Here is a 16,530-nt window from a genome sequence, read left to right as displayed (position 1 = left end):
CTGTGTTCCCTCCATTGGCAGGCAGATTCTTAACCATCAGGACCACCAGGGAAGCCTCTCTTTTTTAAAAAAAGTAAAATTATTTATTTGGTTGTGCTGAGTCTTAGTTGCGTATGAACTCAGTTTCGGCATGTGGGATCTAGTTCCCAGGGATCGAACCAGAGCCCCCTGCTTTGGGAGCACAGAATCTTAACCACTGGACCACCAAGGAAGTCCCGGAAGCATGTGATCTGGCAGTGATCAGGGCCAGCCTATGAAGCCTGGGAATGAAGCCCACGAAATGGGTGGAAGATGGGACACGTGTAGAGGAACGGAATCCTGAGCACCATGTTTCAGCCTCCAAATTTGGCTGTGCTTGAAACCAGAGGTTTAGTCCTGACAAGAGTAAATCTCCCAGATCTCTCTTTTTGGCACCAGCAATTTGTGTTCATAAGTCTTTAGTAATTTCCTCCATACTGATGCATTCATCTCCTCTTTAACACATTTCCCAGTGTGGATTTCTCAGATTGATAGTCCTTTAAGATTGCTTTAAGAAAGTGCTTCCTGATCAAATGAATTTGGTAAGTTCTGTAGACTAAATTTCTCCACTTGGTCATTCTCAATGCACTTGAGTGCATTAAAAGCCCTCAGAATTTCTTTTTTTTTTTTTTAATTTAATTTTATTTTTAAACTTAACATAATTGTATTAGTTTTGCCAAATATCGAAGTGAATCCGCCACAGGTATACATGTGTTCCCCATCCTGAACCCTCCTCCCTCCTCCCTCCCCATACCATCCCTCTGGGTCGTCCCAGTGCACTAGCCCCAAGCATCCAGTATCGTGCATCGAACCTGGACTGGCAACTCGTTTCTTACATGATATTTTACATGTTTCAATGTCATTCTCCCAAATCTTCCCACCCTCTCCCTCTCCCACAGAGTCCATAAGACTGTTCTATACACCACTGTCTCTTTTGCTGTCTCGTACGCAGGGTTATTGTTACCATCTTTCTAAATTCCATATATATGCGTTAGTATACTGTATTTATGTTTTTCCTTCTGGCTTACTTCACTCTGTATAATAGGCTCCAGTTTCATCCACCTCATTAGAATTGATTCAAATGTTTTCTTTTTAATGGCTGAGTAATACTCCATTGTGTATATGTACCACAGCTTTCTTATCCATTCATCTGCTGATGGACATCTAGGTTGCTTCCATGTCCTGGCTATTATAAACAGTGCTGCGATGAACATTGGGGTACACGTGTCTCTTTCCCTTCTGGTTTCCTCAGTGTGTATGCCCAGCAGTGGGATTGCTGGATCATAAGGCAATTCTATTTCTAGTTTTTTAAGGAATCTCCACACTGTTCTCCATAGTGGCTGTACTAGTTTGCATTCCCAACAGTGTAAGAGGGTTCCCTTTTCTCCACACCCTCTCCAGCATTTATTATTTGTAGACTTTTGGATCACAGCCATTCTGACTGGTGTGAAATAGTACTTCATAGTGGTTTTGATTTGCATTTCTCTGATAATGAGTGATGTTGAGCATCTTTTCATGTGTTTGTTAGCCATCTGTATGTCTTCTTTGGAGAAATGTCTATTTAGTTCTTTGGCCCATTTTTTGATTGGGTCGTTTATTTTTCTGGAGTTGAGCTGTAGGAGTTGCTTGTATATTTTTGAGATTAGTTGTTTGTCAGTTGCTTCATTTGCTATTATTTTCTCCCATTCTGAAGGCTGTCTTTTCACCTTGCTAATGGTTTCCTTTGATGTGCAGAAGCTTTTAAGGTTAATTAGGTCCCATTTGTTTATTTTTGATTTTATTTCCAATATTCTGGGAGGTGGGTCATAGAGGATCCTGCTGTGATGTATGTCAGAGAGTGTTTTGCCTATGTTCTCCTCTAGGAGTTTTATAGTTTCTGGTCTTACGTTTAGATCTTTAATCCATTTTGAGTTTATTTTTGTGTATGGTGTTAGAAAGTGGTCTAGTTTCATTCTTTTACAGGTGGTTGACCAGATTTCCCAGCACCACTTGTTAAAGAGATTGCCTTTAATCCATTGTATATTCTTGCCTCCTTTGTCAAAGATAAGGTGTCCATATGTGTGTGGATTTATCTCTGGGCTTTCTATTTTATTCCATTGATCTATATTTCTGTCTTTGTGCCAGTACCATACTGTCTTGATAACTGTGGCTTTGTAGTAGAGCCTGAAGTCAGGTAGGTTGATTCCTCCAGTTCCATTCTTCTTTCTCAAGATCGCTTTGGCTATTCGAGGTTTTTTGTATTTCCATACAAATTGTGAAATTATTTGTTCTAGCTCTGTGAAGAATACTGTTGGTAGCTTGATAGGGGTTGCGTTGAATCTATAAATTGCTTTGGGTAGTATACTCATTTTCACTATATTGATTCTTCCAATCCATGAACATGGTATATTTCTCCATCTATTAGTGTCCTCTTTGATTTCTTTCACCAGTGTTTTATAGTTTTCTATATATAGGTCTTTAGTTTCTTTAGGTAGATATATTCCTAAGTATTTTATTCTTTCCGTTGCAATGGTGAATGGAATTGTTTCCTTAATTTCTCTTTGTTTTCTCATTATTAGTGTATAGGAATGCAAGGGATTTCTGTGTGTTGATTTTATATCCTGCAACTTTACTATAGTCATTGATTATTTCTAGTAATTTTCTGGTGGAATCTTTAGGGTTTTCTATGTAGAGGATCATGTCATCTGCAAATAGTGAGAGTTTTACTTCTTCTTTTCCAATTTGGATTTCTTTTATTTCTTTTTCTGCTCTGATTGCTGTGGCCAAAACTTCCAAAACTATGTTGAATAGTAATGGTGAAAGTGGGCACCCTTGTCTTGTTCCTGACTTTAGAGGAAATGCTTTCAATTTTTCACCATTGAGGATAATGTTTGCTGTGGGTTTGTCATGCTCCACTTCTCTGAAATGTGCTTGGCCATGGTACTGTTTTGGGCTAACACCTCTTCCTGTACTGTGGGACACACTTTGCCAACCTCTGCTCTAGAAAGAAAGCAATCCCCCCATGTTTCAGGTGATTTCAGGGCCCACCTTCTATCCTGGAACCCCTGGAGGTGTGTATGCACCTGATATTGTAAAGGACCATCCACAGAGGAGCCATCTGTCTAAATAAACATATGTATCTGACAGCGAAAATGTAAGTACTGTAGATACATATTTAGATTGCTAGGTAACCAAATAAGAATAGACCTGATATTTAAACCTGGCAGATTGACTTAGATGTTTATTCATCCATTCCATTATTTATTCTTTAACTCAACAAATGTTTATTGAGCGACTACTTTGTTATAGACCCTAACCTTAATAATCTAGAGATCTTTATTTACAACTTCAACTTGCAATACTCTAATTATTGCTTGTATGGTGTTTTCCTAACCGTAGTGACTATTTGTACTGATCTGGCTTGGGCTGACATGAAATTGTATGCCAGATGAAACTGAGTTACTCATCATGAAAGGTAGATAGCATGATCATAGAATCTTACATTGATATAACATTTAAAATTTTGAGTTCTTTTAAAGATATCATCATTTGCTTGTTTGTTTATTTTTGGCTGAGCTGGGTCTTCATTGCTTCATGCAATGGGCTTTCTCTAGTTGCAGTAATCTGCTCTGTAGCTGTGGTGCACTGGCTTCTCACTGTGATGGCTTCTCTTGTTGCGGAGCACAGGCTCTAGGGTTCATGGGCTTCAGGATTGTGGCTCTCGGACTCCAGAGCACAGGCTCTGTAGTTGTGGCTCATGGGCTTAGTTGACTGTGGAATATTAGTTGCGTGTAGAATCTTCTCAGACCAGGGATCAAACCCATGTCCCCTGCATTAGCAGGTATATTCTTTAACACTGAGCCACAGGGAAGTCCTGAAGATGTCATCTTATTTAACAAAAACTTTAGGAGATGGATAATGCAGCTATTTTTCAAAATCTATTTTTTTTTAGAAGTATAATGAATAACAATGTTGTGTCAATTATTGCTATACAACAAAGTGACTCAATAATGCATATATATATATGCTTTTTCATATTCTTTTCCATTATGGTTTATCTTATCACAGGATATTGAATATAACCCCCTATGCTATACATTAGGACTTTTTTATTTATACATTCTATAAATACAAGTTTGCATCTGCTAATACCAAACTCCCAATCCAACCTTCTCCCATGCCCTACTCCCTTGGAAACCACCGATGTATGCTCTGTGTTCCTGATTCTGTTTCTGTTTCATAGATGGGTTCATTTGCGTCATATTTTAGATTCCACGTATAAGTGATATGATATGGTGTTTCTCTTTTTTTGACTTACTTCACTTAGTAGGACATTAATAATCTCTAGTTGCATCCCTGTTGCTGCAGATGGCATTATTTCATCCTTTTTATGGCTGAGTAGTATTCCATTGTATATATGCACCACACCTTCTTTATCCATCCATCTGTCAATGGCATTTTGGTTATTTCCATCTTGGCTATTGTGAATAGTGCTGCTATGAACATAGGGGTGCAGGGATCTTCTTTTAATTATAGTTTTGTCTGGATATATGCCCAGGAGTGGGATTGCTGGATCATATGGTAGTTCTATTTTTAGTTTTTTATAGAACTTCCATACTGTTCTGCATAGTGGTTATACCAATTTACATTCTCACTAACAGTGTATGGGATGGGGGGGGGTTCCCTTTTCTCCACACCCTCTCCAGCATTTGTTATTTGTAGACTTTTAATGATGGCCATTCTGACTGGTGTGAGGTGGTAACTCACTGTACTTTTAACTTCCTATTTCTCTAATAATTAGTGATGTTGAGCATCTTTTCATGTGCCTATTGGCTATCTGTATATCTTCTTTGGAAAAATGTCTCTTTAGATCTTCTTCCCATTTTTTGATTGGGTTGCTTGCTTGTTTGAGTATTAGAGTAGTTATTTTAATCCCCATTTTGTATAGGGGAAGAGAGGCTTGGAGAAGTTAAAAGGAGTGCCCAAGGCCACACAGTTTTGCACATTCAAAATCAAACTTGGGACCGGTCCCTGGATTCCCAGTTTCCCTTTTCTACTCACCCATGCCATTTATCAAGTGCTCAGTTCATTCCAATACCTAGGATGTGAAAAGTAGAATATAGATTTTCCTTGTCAGTATATAATAGCCACTAACCTCATGGAGCTAACAAATACTTGAAATGTAGCTACTGCTGTTAGGGAAATGAATTTTGAATTTATTTAATTTTAATGAATTTAAACTCAAATTTAAAGACTCAATAAGTATTGAGGAACTTTTAAACATGTTCAACATAGCAGGAATACAGAAGGATCTCAATAATCATTTGCTTAATAATAATTATTTTAATCAATTATTAATATTTATATTGATAATTATATAATTATTATTTGTTGGATTGAGGCTATTATAAATATGTTGGGTTCAGCAGGGCAGGAATAGAGATGCAGATATAGAGAACAGGATGCGTGGCAACAGGGGATGAGGAAGGGGGGATGGGATGAATCGGGAGATTGGGATCGACATATATACAGTACCAAGTGTAAAATAGGGAGCTAGTGGGGACCTGCTGTGTAGGGCAGGGTGCTCAGCTCAGTGCTCTGTGATGGGAGGGATGGGATGGGGAGGGGGATGGGAGGGAGGCCCAGGAGGTAGGGGATATATGTACACATATGGCTGATTTGCAGCCAAAGATGGAGAAGCTCTATACAGTCAACAAAAATAAGACCAGGAGCTGACTGTGGCTCAGATCATGAACTCCTTATTGCCAAATTCAGACTGAAATTGAAGAAAGTAGGGAAAACCACTAGATCATTCAGGTATGACCTAAATCAAATCCCTTATGATTATACAGTGGAAGTGAGAAATAGATTTAAGGAACTAGATCTGATAGATAGAGTGCCTGATGAACTATGAACTGAGGTTCGTGACATTGTACAGGAGACAGGGATCAAGACCATCCCCATAGAAAAGAAATGCAAAAAAGCAAAATGGCTTTCTGGGGAGGCCTTACAAATAGCTGTGAAAAGAAGAGAGCAAAAAGCAAAGGAGAAAAGGAAAAATATAAGCATCTGAATGCAGAGTTCCAAAGAATAGCAAGAAGAGATAAGAAAGCCTTTCTTAGTGATCAATGCAAAGAAACAGAGGAAAACAACAGAATAGGAAAGACTAGAGATCTGTTCAATAAAATTAGAGATACCAAGGGAAAATTTCATGCAAAGATGGGGTCGATACAGGACAAAAATGGTATGGCCCTAACAGAAGCAGAAGATATTAAGAAGAGGTGGCAAGAATACACAGAACTGTACAAAAAAGATCTTCATGACCCAGATAATCATGATGGTGTGATCACTGACCTAGAGCCAGACAGCCTGGAATGTGAAGTCTAGTGGGCCTTAGAAAGCATCACTACCAACAAAGCTAGTGGAGGTGATGGAATTCCAGTTGAGCTATTCCAATCCTGAAAGATGATGCTGTGAAAGTGCTGCACTCAATATGCCAGCAAATTTGGAAAACTCAGCAGTGGCCACAGGACTGGAAAAGGTCAGTCTTTATTCCAATCCCAAAGACAGGCAGTGCCAAAGAATGCTCAAACAATTGCACTCATTTCACATGCTAGTAAAGTAATGCTTAAAATTCTCCAAGCCAGGCTTTAGCAATACATGAACTGTGAACTTCTGGTTGTTCAAGCTGGTTTTAGAAAAGGCAGAGGAACCAGAGACCAAATTGCCAACATCTGCTGGATCATGGAAAAAGCAAGAGATTTCCAGAAAAACATCTATTTCTGCCTTATTGACTATACCAAAGCCTTTGACTGTGTGGATCACAATAAACTGTGGAAGATTCTGAAAAAGATGGGAATACCAGACCACCTGATCTGCCTCTTGAGAAATCTGTATGCAGGTCAGGAAGCAATAGTTAGAACTGGACATGGAACAGACTGATTCCAAATAGGAAAAGGAGTACGTCAAGGCTGTATATTGTCACCCTGCTTATTTAACTTATATGCAGAGTACATCATGAGAAATGCTGGGCTGAAAGAAGCACAAGCTGGAATCAGGATTGCCGGGAGAAATATCAATAACCTTAGATATGCAGATTACACCACCCTTATGTCAGAAAGTGAAGAGGAACTAAAAAGCCTCTTGATGAAAGTGAAAGGGGAGAGTGAAAAAGTTGACTTAAAACTCAACATTCAGAAAACGAAGATCATGGCATCTGGTCCCATCACTTTATGGGAAATCGATGGGGAAACAGTGGAAACAGTGTCAGACTTTATTTTTCTGGGCTCCAAAATCACTGCAGATGGTGACTGCAGCCATGAAATTAAAAGACGCTTACTCCTTGGAAGGAAAGTTATGACCAACCTAGATAGCATATTGAAAAGCAGAGACATTACTTTGCCAGCCAAGTTCCGTCTAGTCAAGGCTATGGTTTTTCCAGTGGTCATGTATGGATATGAGAGTGGGACTGTGAAGAAAGCTGAGCGCCAAAGAATTGATGCTTTTGAACTGTGGTGTTGGAGAAGACTCTTGAGAGTCCCTTGGACTGCAAGGAGATCCAACCAGTCCATTCTAAAAGGAGATCAACCCTGGGATTTCTTTGGAGGGAATGATGCTGAAGCTGAAACTCCAGTACTTTGGCCACCTCATGTGAAGAGTTGACTCATTGGAAAAGACTCTGATGCTGGGAGGGATTGGGGGCAGGAGGAGAAGGGGATGACAGAGGATGAGATGGCTGGATGGCATTACTGACTCGATGGACGTGAGTCTGAGTGAATTCCGGGAGTTGGTGATGGACAGGGAGGCCTGGCGTGCTGCAATTCATGGGGTCGCAAAGAGTCGCACACGACTGAGCGACTGAACTGAACTGAACAGCAGAAACTAACATAGCATTGTAAGACAACAATACCCCAGTTTTAAATATATATATACATATGTAATTAAAGTCAGTTCCACCTATTTATTTTCCCTGTTTTTGGTGATGGCTACGTACAGAATGGGGCTTCCCTGGTGGCTAAGTTGGTAAAGAATTCACCTGCAATGCAGGAGATGTGGGTTTGATCCCTGGGTCCAATGTCTGGATCAAGAAGATCCCCTGGAAGAAGAAAGCGGCAACTCACTCCACTATTCTTGCCTGGGAAATCCCACGGATGGAGGAGCGTGATGGGCCACAGACTATGGAGTTGCTGAGTCAGACATGAATTAGTGACTAAGCCACCACCACCACATACAGAATATAAGGTCACATATGTGACTTGCAGTCTATTTCTTCTGGACAGCACTGATTTAAATTGTATTGCAGGGCACTGAATATGTAGCTGTAAAATTCTAAATCCCAGTGAAATGGGCGGATATATAGCATAGAACTCAGAACATGGGAATTACTCAGGTTTGCTTGTATATTCATTCTGATTCTAGTATCTCCTAAATTACTTGACTTCTCAATAACTGTCTCCTTACTTGTAGATCAGGAATGATGTCACCACTCAATTTCATTGATGGTTTCAGTGATTCAACAAGCTAATACTCATATAAGGCAGAGTCTAGTATTAGGCAATGTCTAAATGCTCATTACTTTGTTAGTAATAATAATAGTTATAATACTGTTGATACAAAATGCAAATAGAATCCTCAGGCTCAGTAAATGATGGTATTTTGTCTGGATTCTTTTTTTGAGGTGTTGTCCTCTGTTGCAATTCATTGCACTGGACTGTATTAATCATACCCTGTTTTGTTCTTACTGACAGTAATGAATAGTAACTGATAGAAACCAGCCTGCTAGGTCACTGATGAGGTGGCTACAAATGCTCTTTTCCAAGGCAGTTCTTAATTACCTTTTGTATGTGAAATACCATATGCTGTAATTCCTCTAGCTGGAAATCTGCTCTGGGTTAGAATGCCATGTTAGTTTTTAAACAATGTCTCTGGTTGACTTCTCCTCTGTAAATCTCAGGGAGAAGTTTGATTTAGTTGTTACTCCTTATAATTTTATTTTTTAATTGAGTGACTCTCTAATTCTTTTTTTTCAGCTCATTTTTTTTCCCTATTATTTTTTAAGTCAGTGACTCAAGCTGTGCTTTGAGGGTTGTGATAGTTGCGTGCTCAGTTACTCGAAAGCATCAGAACTCTGAATAAAAGTAATGTTTATACACCTGGCTTCAGGCTATAGATAGAACGCCATTGTGTACAAATACTGTCTTCAGGCCATTGCAAATTACTATCAAACATAATGGCATTTTATGACTTTGAGAAGTCTGAGAACTGCTCTCTTACTTGAAGGTCAGATTTTTAGCCTTTTCAACCATCCAGGACTTATCTGGAAACATAGGTTTGAGCGAAAAGGCCTTTCAAGTACTAAGAACATACTGTTGCCAAGTATAGCAATTTCCCCAAAAGAGAGGGCAAGATATTTTTCCAGAAGGCCCTGACTTATCCATGAATCTAAAACAAGGGCTAGCAAACTTTATCTCTAAAGAGCAGATAGTGAGGGACTTCCTCTCCAGTGGTTAAGACTTTGCCAGCCAATGCAGGAGACACGGGTTTGATCCATGGTCCTGGAAGATCCTACATGCTGAGGAGCAGCTAAGCCCGTGGGCCACAGCTACTGAAGTCTAGCTGCTCTAGGGCCTATGCTCCATGATAAGAGAAGCCACTACACTAGGAGGACTGTGCACAGCAAGGAAGAGTAGCCCCCCGCTTGCTCCAAGTGGGAAAGCCCGCATACAGCAGCGAAGATCCATCACAGTCTTAAGTAAATGTGTGTGTGTGTGTGTGTGTATATATATTTAAAGAAGCAGATAGGGACTATTTTGAGCTTTGCAGAACATGCAGTGCAGTTTTGGTTGCAACTACTTAACATGGACCTGTTGTAGAAAGAAAGCAGCCACAAACATCATGGAAACAGTGAGCACGGCTGTTCCAATAAAACTTTATTTACAAAAGCAGGGGGCTGGATTTGGCCCACAGGATGTAGTTTGCCTTCTGATTTACCTCTGATCTAAAATATAGTGGCAGATTAGAAGGAGCAGGGTAGAGGGAAGACAGCAAGAAAGAATAGCTGTTGAACAGAAGGAAGGATAAAATGACATCTTCAACGTAGACAGAACCTTAGAGAAGGTACAGCCTTCCACGTGGGCAGAAGCTCTTTCAAAAGCACATGGGCAGAAGTCATTCTGGGAGCATAGGATGATTGATGATGTGATTTCAGCTGTGATAACTGAGATTCATAATGATAACTCCACATTCTCCAGCAACTACTTTTATTATTATGATTTATTTTGCTGCATCAGGTCTTATTTGTGACACACAGGCTTTTCTCTAGCTGTGGCTTGGGCTCAGTAGTCACAGCACATGGGTTTAGTTGTTTTGCTGCACGTGGAATCTTATTCCCTGACCAGAGATGGAACTCACATCCCCTCTATTGGAAGGTGGATTCTTAACCACTGGACCATCAGGGAAGTCCCCTCCAGCAACTATTAAAATATATTCCATATATTCTGACTACAAAGAGAGAGAATTAGGAAATATATTTGAGAGAGTTACACTAACTAAAATTAAAAAAATGAATTTTGGTACTTAATATGGTAAGCATCAGTATTCTGAAAGCTCATGGAATTCTCCATTTCTGAAATCTGTGGCTCTTGAAATGATATTTGATTTTTTATTGTTTGCTCTTTAGGCTTGAGACTAGCTAAGGAAACCAACTTTCTGCACAAAGCTTTGGCCAGATTCTCTGTGGGGCTTAGGAGAACATTCAAAGTCTACATTCAGTTCAGTTCAGTTCAGTCACTCAGTCGTGTGTGACTCTTTGCGACCCCATGAATCGCAGCATGCCAGGCCTTCCCTGTCCGTCACCAACTCCCAGAGTTCACTCAGACTCACATCCATCGAGTCAGTGATGCCATCCAGCCATCTCATCCTCTGTCGTCCCCTTCTCCTCCTGCCCCCAATCCCTGCCAACATCAGAGTCTTTTCCAGTGAGTCAACTCTTTGCATGAGGTGGCCAAAGTATTGGAGTTTCAACTTTAGCATCATTCCTTCCAAAGAAATCCCAGGGCTGATCTCCTTCAGAATGGACTGGTTGGATGTCCTTGCAGTTCAAGGGACTCTCAAGAGTCTTTTCCAACACCACAGTTCAAAAGCATCAATTCTTTGGCACTCAGCTTTCTTCACAGTCCCACTCTCACATCCATAAATGACCACTGGAAAAACCATAGCCTTGACCAGACGGACCTTTGTTGGCAAAGTAATGTCTCTGCTTTTGAATATGCTATCTAGATTGGTCATAACTTTCCTTCCAAGGAGTAAGCGTCTTTTAATTTCATGGCTGCAGTCACCATCTGCAGTGATTTTGAAGCCCCCCCAAATAAAGTCTGACACTGTTTCCACTGTTTCCCCATCTATTTCCCATAAAGTGATGGGACCAGATGCCATGATCTTGGTTTTCTGAATGTTGAGCTTTAAGCCAACATTTTCACTCTCTTCTTTCACTTTCATCAAGAGGCTTTTTAGTTCCTCTTCACTTTCTGCCATAAGTCTACATTGCTGCTGCTGCTAAGTCGCTTCAGTCGTGTCCGACTGTGTGTGACCTCATAGACAGCAGCCCACCAGGCTCCCCCGTCCCTGGGATTCTCCAGGTAAGAAGACTGGAGTGGGTTGCCATTTCCTTCTCCAGTGCATGAAAGTGAAAAGTGAAAGTGAAGTCGCTCAGTCGTGTCCGACCCTCAGCAACCCCATGGACTGCAGCCTACCAGGCTCCTCCGTCCATGGGATTTTCCAGGCAAAGTCTACATTACCCCTTTTTAAAAGCAATCTATGCAGAATGATAAAATGTACTTTATGTACTCACAATTCATGCTGACTGCTGAAAAATAGTGTTCTCCTGGGACAAAGAGTATCTTGGACCACTGTTGCTAAACTTGGGAAGAAATTGATTGTTTCCAGCTTGGGACCCTGAGACTACATCATTCTTAATAGTGGGGCTGATGCTGAGTTGATGCCTTTGAGGATTTTTCCAGGACTTTTTTTAAAAACAAAAGAAATTCTGTGACTCTCTATCCAGTAGATTTCAGCTCTTTCTCCCTTTTGCTCTGAATCATTCTATGTTTATCATTATTGATGAAGAGCATCAATAATCGCTGGGATTTATTCTACTTCTCTCTTAGATAGTTTAGGTTCATGTTATGAAATATGAATTTGTACAGACAGGTTAGAAAATTTCCCAGGTTATTTAGAAGACCTCTTGAGTTTTGACCACTAGGGCTTGATCATCAAGGAAAAGTTGAGATTAAAAACGTTTTTAAAAGATATCCTGCCTTGGTTCTTTGCAAAAGTGTTTCCTTCCTATCTACAAGTTTATTCTAACTTTGTAAAAATACTGCAAAGTCTTGCATGAAGTTTATACTGGGGGTCTCAGGGCCAGATTTCATAGGTGTGACTCTTGTTTCATAGCTTATGGCTATGTGATGTTGGGTCAATCACTTAACCCTTCTTGATGTATTTCTTTATTTATAATATGGAGCCTGTAATTCTGCAGATTTGTCGAGGTTATTAAATGAGATAATATACATGGAATGCTTAGCACAATGTAGGGCTGCTAAGTACAGTTTTGTAGATTGTGAACTGAACAACTCCAGTGGGCACCGGTCATATAGACTACAGTGCAATGTGGCAGCTTGGGTACAAAGTCAGTGCTTGATATATGAAGCCATTATTATTATGGTAATTGATGAGAAATTGATACACGAGAAATTCAAGATGTACAAAAGTTATGAAATCTGTCTATAATTATATACTTTCTGTGCAAAAGCCATCACCATGTGGCAGCAACTACTAGACACACATTGTTATCAAGAATTCTGGTGTATTTAATATTAGATTTCAATTGTTAGATTAAGATGACCAACAATTATCTAGTAAAAGCTTGGATTTATCATAACGCTTAGTCGCTTAGTTATGTCCGACTCTTTGCAACCTCATGGACTGTAGCCCACCAGGTGCCTCTGTCACTGGGATTCTCCAGGCAAGAATACTGGAGTGGGTTGCTATTTCCTCCTCCAGGGGATCTTCCTGACCTAGGGATCAAATTTGTGTCTTTTACATTTCCTGCATTGGCAGGTGGATTCTTTACCACTGCAACACCAGGATAGTGGATTTGGTTCATTTGTGACCTGGTTCCAGGGTTTTCTTCAAGATGACTCTTGAGCCCATTTATTGTATGCCTCAGTTCAGTTCAGTCGCTCAGTTGTGTCCGACTCTTTGCGACCCCATGAACTGCAGCATGCCAGGCCTCCCTGTCCATCACCAACTCCCAGAGTTCACCCAAACCCGTGTCCACTGAGTCGGTGATGCCATCCAGCCATCTCATCCTCTGTTGTCCCTTTCTCAGCTCTTCGTGTCAGGTGGCCAAAGTGTTGGAGTTTCAGCTTCAACATCAGTCCTACTAATGAACATCCAGGATGGATCTCCTTCAGAATGGACTGGTTGGATCTCCCTGCAGCCCAAGGGACTCTCAAGAGTCTTTTCCAACACCACAGTTCAAAAGCATCAATTCTTCAGTGCTCAGCTTTCTTCACAGTCCAAATCTCACATCCATACATGACCACTGGAAAAACCATAGCCTTAACTAGATGGACCTTTGTTGGCAAAGTAATGTCTCTGCTTTTGAATATGCTGTCTAGGTTGATCATAACTTTCCTTCCAAGGAGTAAGCATCTTTTAATTTCATGGCTGCAATCACCACCTGCAGTGATTTTGGAGCCCAGAAAAATAAAGTCAGCCACTGTTTCCCCATCTATTTGCCATGAAGTGATGTTATTTTGCCAACAAAGCTCCATTTAGTCAAGGTTATGGTTTTTCCAGTGGTCATGTATGGATGTGAGAGTTGGACTGAATAAAGCTGAGTGCCAAAGAACTGATGCTTTTGAACTGTGGTGTTGGAGAAGACTCTTGAGAGTCCCTTGGACTGCAAGGAGATCCAACCAGTCCATTCTGAAGGAGATCAGCCCTGGGATTTCTCTGGAAGGAATGATGCTAAAGCTGAAACTCCAGTACTTTGGCCACCTCATGTGAAGAGTTGACTCATTGGAAAAGACTGTGATGCTGGGAGGGATTGAGGGCAGGAGGAGAAGGGGATGACAGAGGATAAGATGGCTGGATGGCATCACTGACTCGATGGACGTGAGTCTGAGTGAACTCTGGGAGTTGGTGATGGACAGGGAGGCCTGGCGTGCTGCGATTCATGGGGTCGCAAAGAGTCGGACACGACTGAGGGACTGAACTGAACTGGACTGAACTGATGGGACTGGATGCCATGATCTTAGTTTTCTGAATGTTAAGCTGTAAGCCAACTTTTTCACTCTCATCTTTCACTTTAATCAGGAGGCTCTTTAGTTCTTCTTCACTTTCTGCCATGAGGGTGGTATCATCTGCATATCTGAGGTTATTGATATTTCTCCCGGCAATCTTGATTCCAGCTTGTGCTTCCTCCAGCCCAGCGTTTCTCATGGTATACTCTGCATATAAGTTAAATAAGCAGGGTGACAATATGCCTAGTGCCATATTATTCTTAGGAAAGTGAAGTTTTGTCCATTCATTATTCATTCATTCATGAAATGCTATTAAGTAGCAACTTGTATGTGACACTGTTTCAGGCAGAGATGTGAAGATAACTAACATTGCTTCTCAAGGAGCTTGCAGACTCTTAGGGAAGCATACAGATAAGGATGAGAAATACCCTGGAAGAATCATAAAACCATTCATTCAGTTTTGTTAATTCATGTAAGGAGCAGATGCATCGTAGTTTTGATGACCTAGGTGCTGATGCTGTGATTGTAATGGGATATCAAGAGCAATGCAACTTGGTTCATTCCCTAAAATTGCTCAGTAGATTTCCTGGAGATGAGAAAGACAAGTAGGAAAAGAATTCTGAGAAGATGAGGAAGGAAATGAGGTTGCAGACAGTCCAAGGAAAATCCAAGATCTCTGGGTGGTACTGAGGTCTTGATGTCATCCCTGGGTTGGTGATGGTATCCAGCCATACCATTGACAATCCCTGCCATCTTGGCCAATGCTCTTTCCACTTCTTAATCTCAATTTCCTCAAGTGCCCAAATAAGGAAGATAACCTCTCCATTAAACAGGCCTGAAGGTTTTTGAGAAGTCCAAAGGAGGGAAGTATGTGAAATTTCTTTGGAAATTGGAAAGAGTAAGTATTATATAAAATAGAAGAGGTGATCATTTTAAGTGGTGTCTATCAACTCCCATGCATGGTGCCTTGATGAGGTTAGCCTGAAAACCTGAGTCAAAGACTTGGGTGTGGGGGAATCCCAGGAAGGTGAAGTAAGGGGCCAGGGAGAATGAAACAGTTGGGGAGGAAAACTCCATACAATAGGTTGCAAGTGGAGTTGCTGCTTGGCTAAGGGAGGGCTGATTCTACCAGGACCTCCCGAGAAGCAAAGATAATCCCTCCCAGAAAAGTTCATCCAACTGATGGAAGGTGGGTTTTTTTTTTTTGTCACTGATTCCTCTCCTTCTACATAAGAGTCTGAGTCTGGAATATAACACAGTTACCTATAGGATGTCCATAGGGCTCAGATACCTGGTTTCAGCTTCTGGTTCTATTATGCCTTTAGTTGTAGGTACATTTTCTCCTGTTTCATTTTATTTTCTCTTCTCACTCTTATTAACAGGATGCCTGCTGGGTAAGACTCACACATATTAGTGCTAGGAATTTGTTAAAAGGCTTTTCCCCCCTCTCAGTTTTGATGTTGCTTCCTTTGAGATCATCTTTCTCATCCCCAAACAGTCCCATAAAGCATTGGCCTGGCCAAGAATTACATTCATAATCAAAGTTGAATTTTCAGTAGCCAAGCAATGATTAGATAGCCAAACAAGTTTTTGAGTTCCAGTAATTCCCTTATTAAATAGGAAACAATACAATGGCTTTATGTGGATGGTACCTGGAATTCTCAATTCTGAAAGTCCTTTGAGGGTTTGATAAATGTGCACTTTGTCATAATAAAACATGCTAAAAGTCATGTAGAATTTTATAAATATATAGATGCCTCCTACTGGGCCTTGATCATCCAGCAAGCCAAACCTATGAAAAAGATGCTAAAAATAGTCTCATCCACAAAGAGATTCTGAAGTGTGACTTTTGATAACAAAAAAAAAAAAAAAAGAGAGAGAGAAAACCACTGTCATTAGGCGGCTCTGCTGTCATTTGGTAACTTCCAAGTCAATGAAATCTAATTTTTCAATTCTCTGATTAAGTTTCTTTCTTTAGCATCAAGATAATATGTTTGAATTTTTGGAATTTAAATATGAAGTTTTTCATTCACGGTTCTGTGCTAGATACCTTTTTATAAGCGAAGGTACTGCTGTTTTCAAGTTGTAGTGTCTTTGAAGGTGACTATAGGAAGGCAGGAAATTTAGGCCAAATGTGTGACCTAATTATTTGAATTTCTGGATGTGGCAGCTGTTCATGACTTTAGCTGCTTCAACTGCAACAATTAGCCACAAGTCCTCATTCCCA

Source organism: Bos taurus, chromosome 18 (genome assembly GCF_002263795.3).
Source record: "Bos taurus isolate L1 Dominette 01449 registration number 42190680 breed Hereford chromosome 18, ARS-UCD2.0, whole genome shotgun sequence".
Taxonomy (NCBI): Eukaryota; Metazoa; Chordata; class Mammalia; order Artiodactyla; family Bovidae; genus Bos; species Bos taurus.
The sequence above is the reverse complement of the archived record's forward strand: the minus strand, read 5'-3'. Positions refer to the sequence as shown.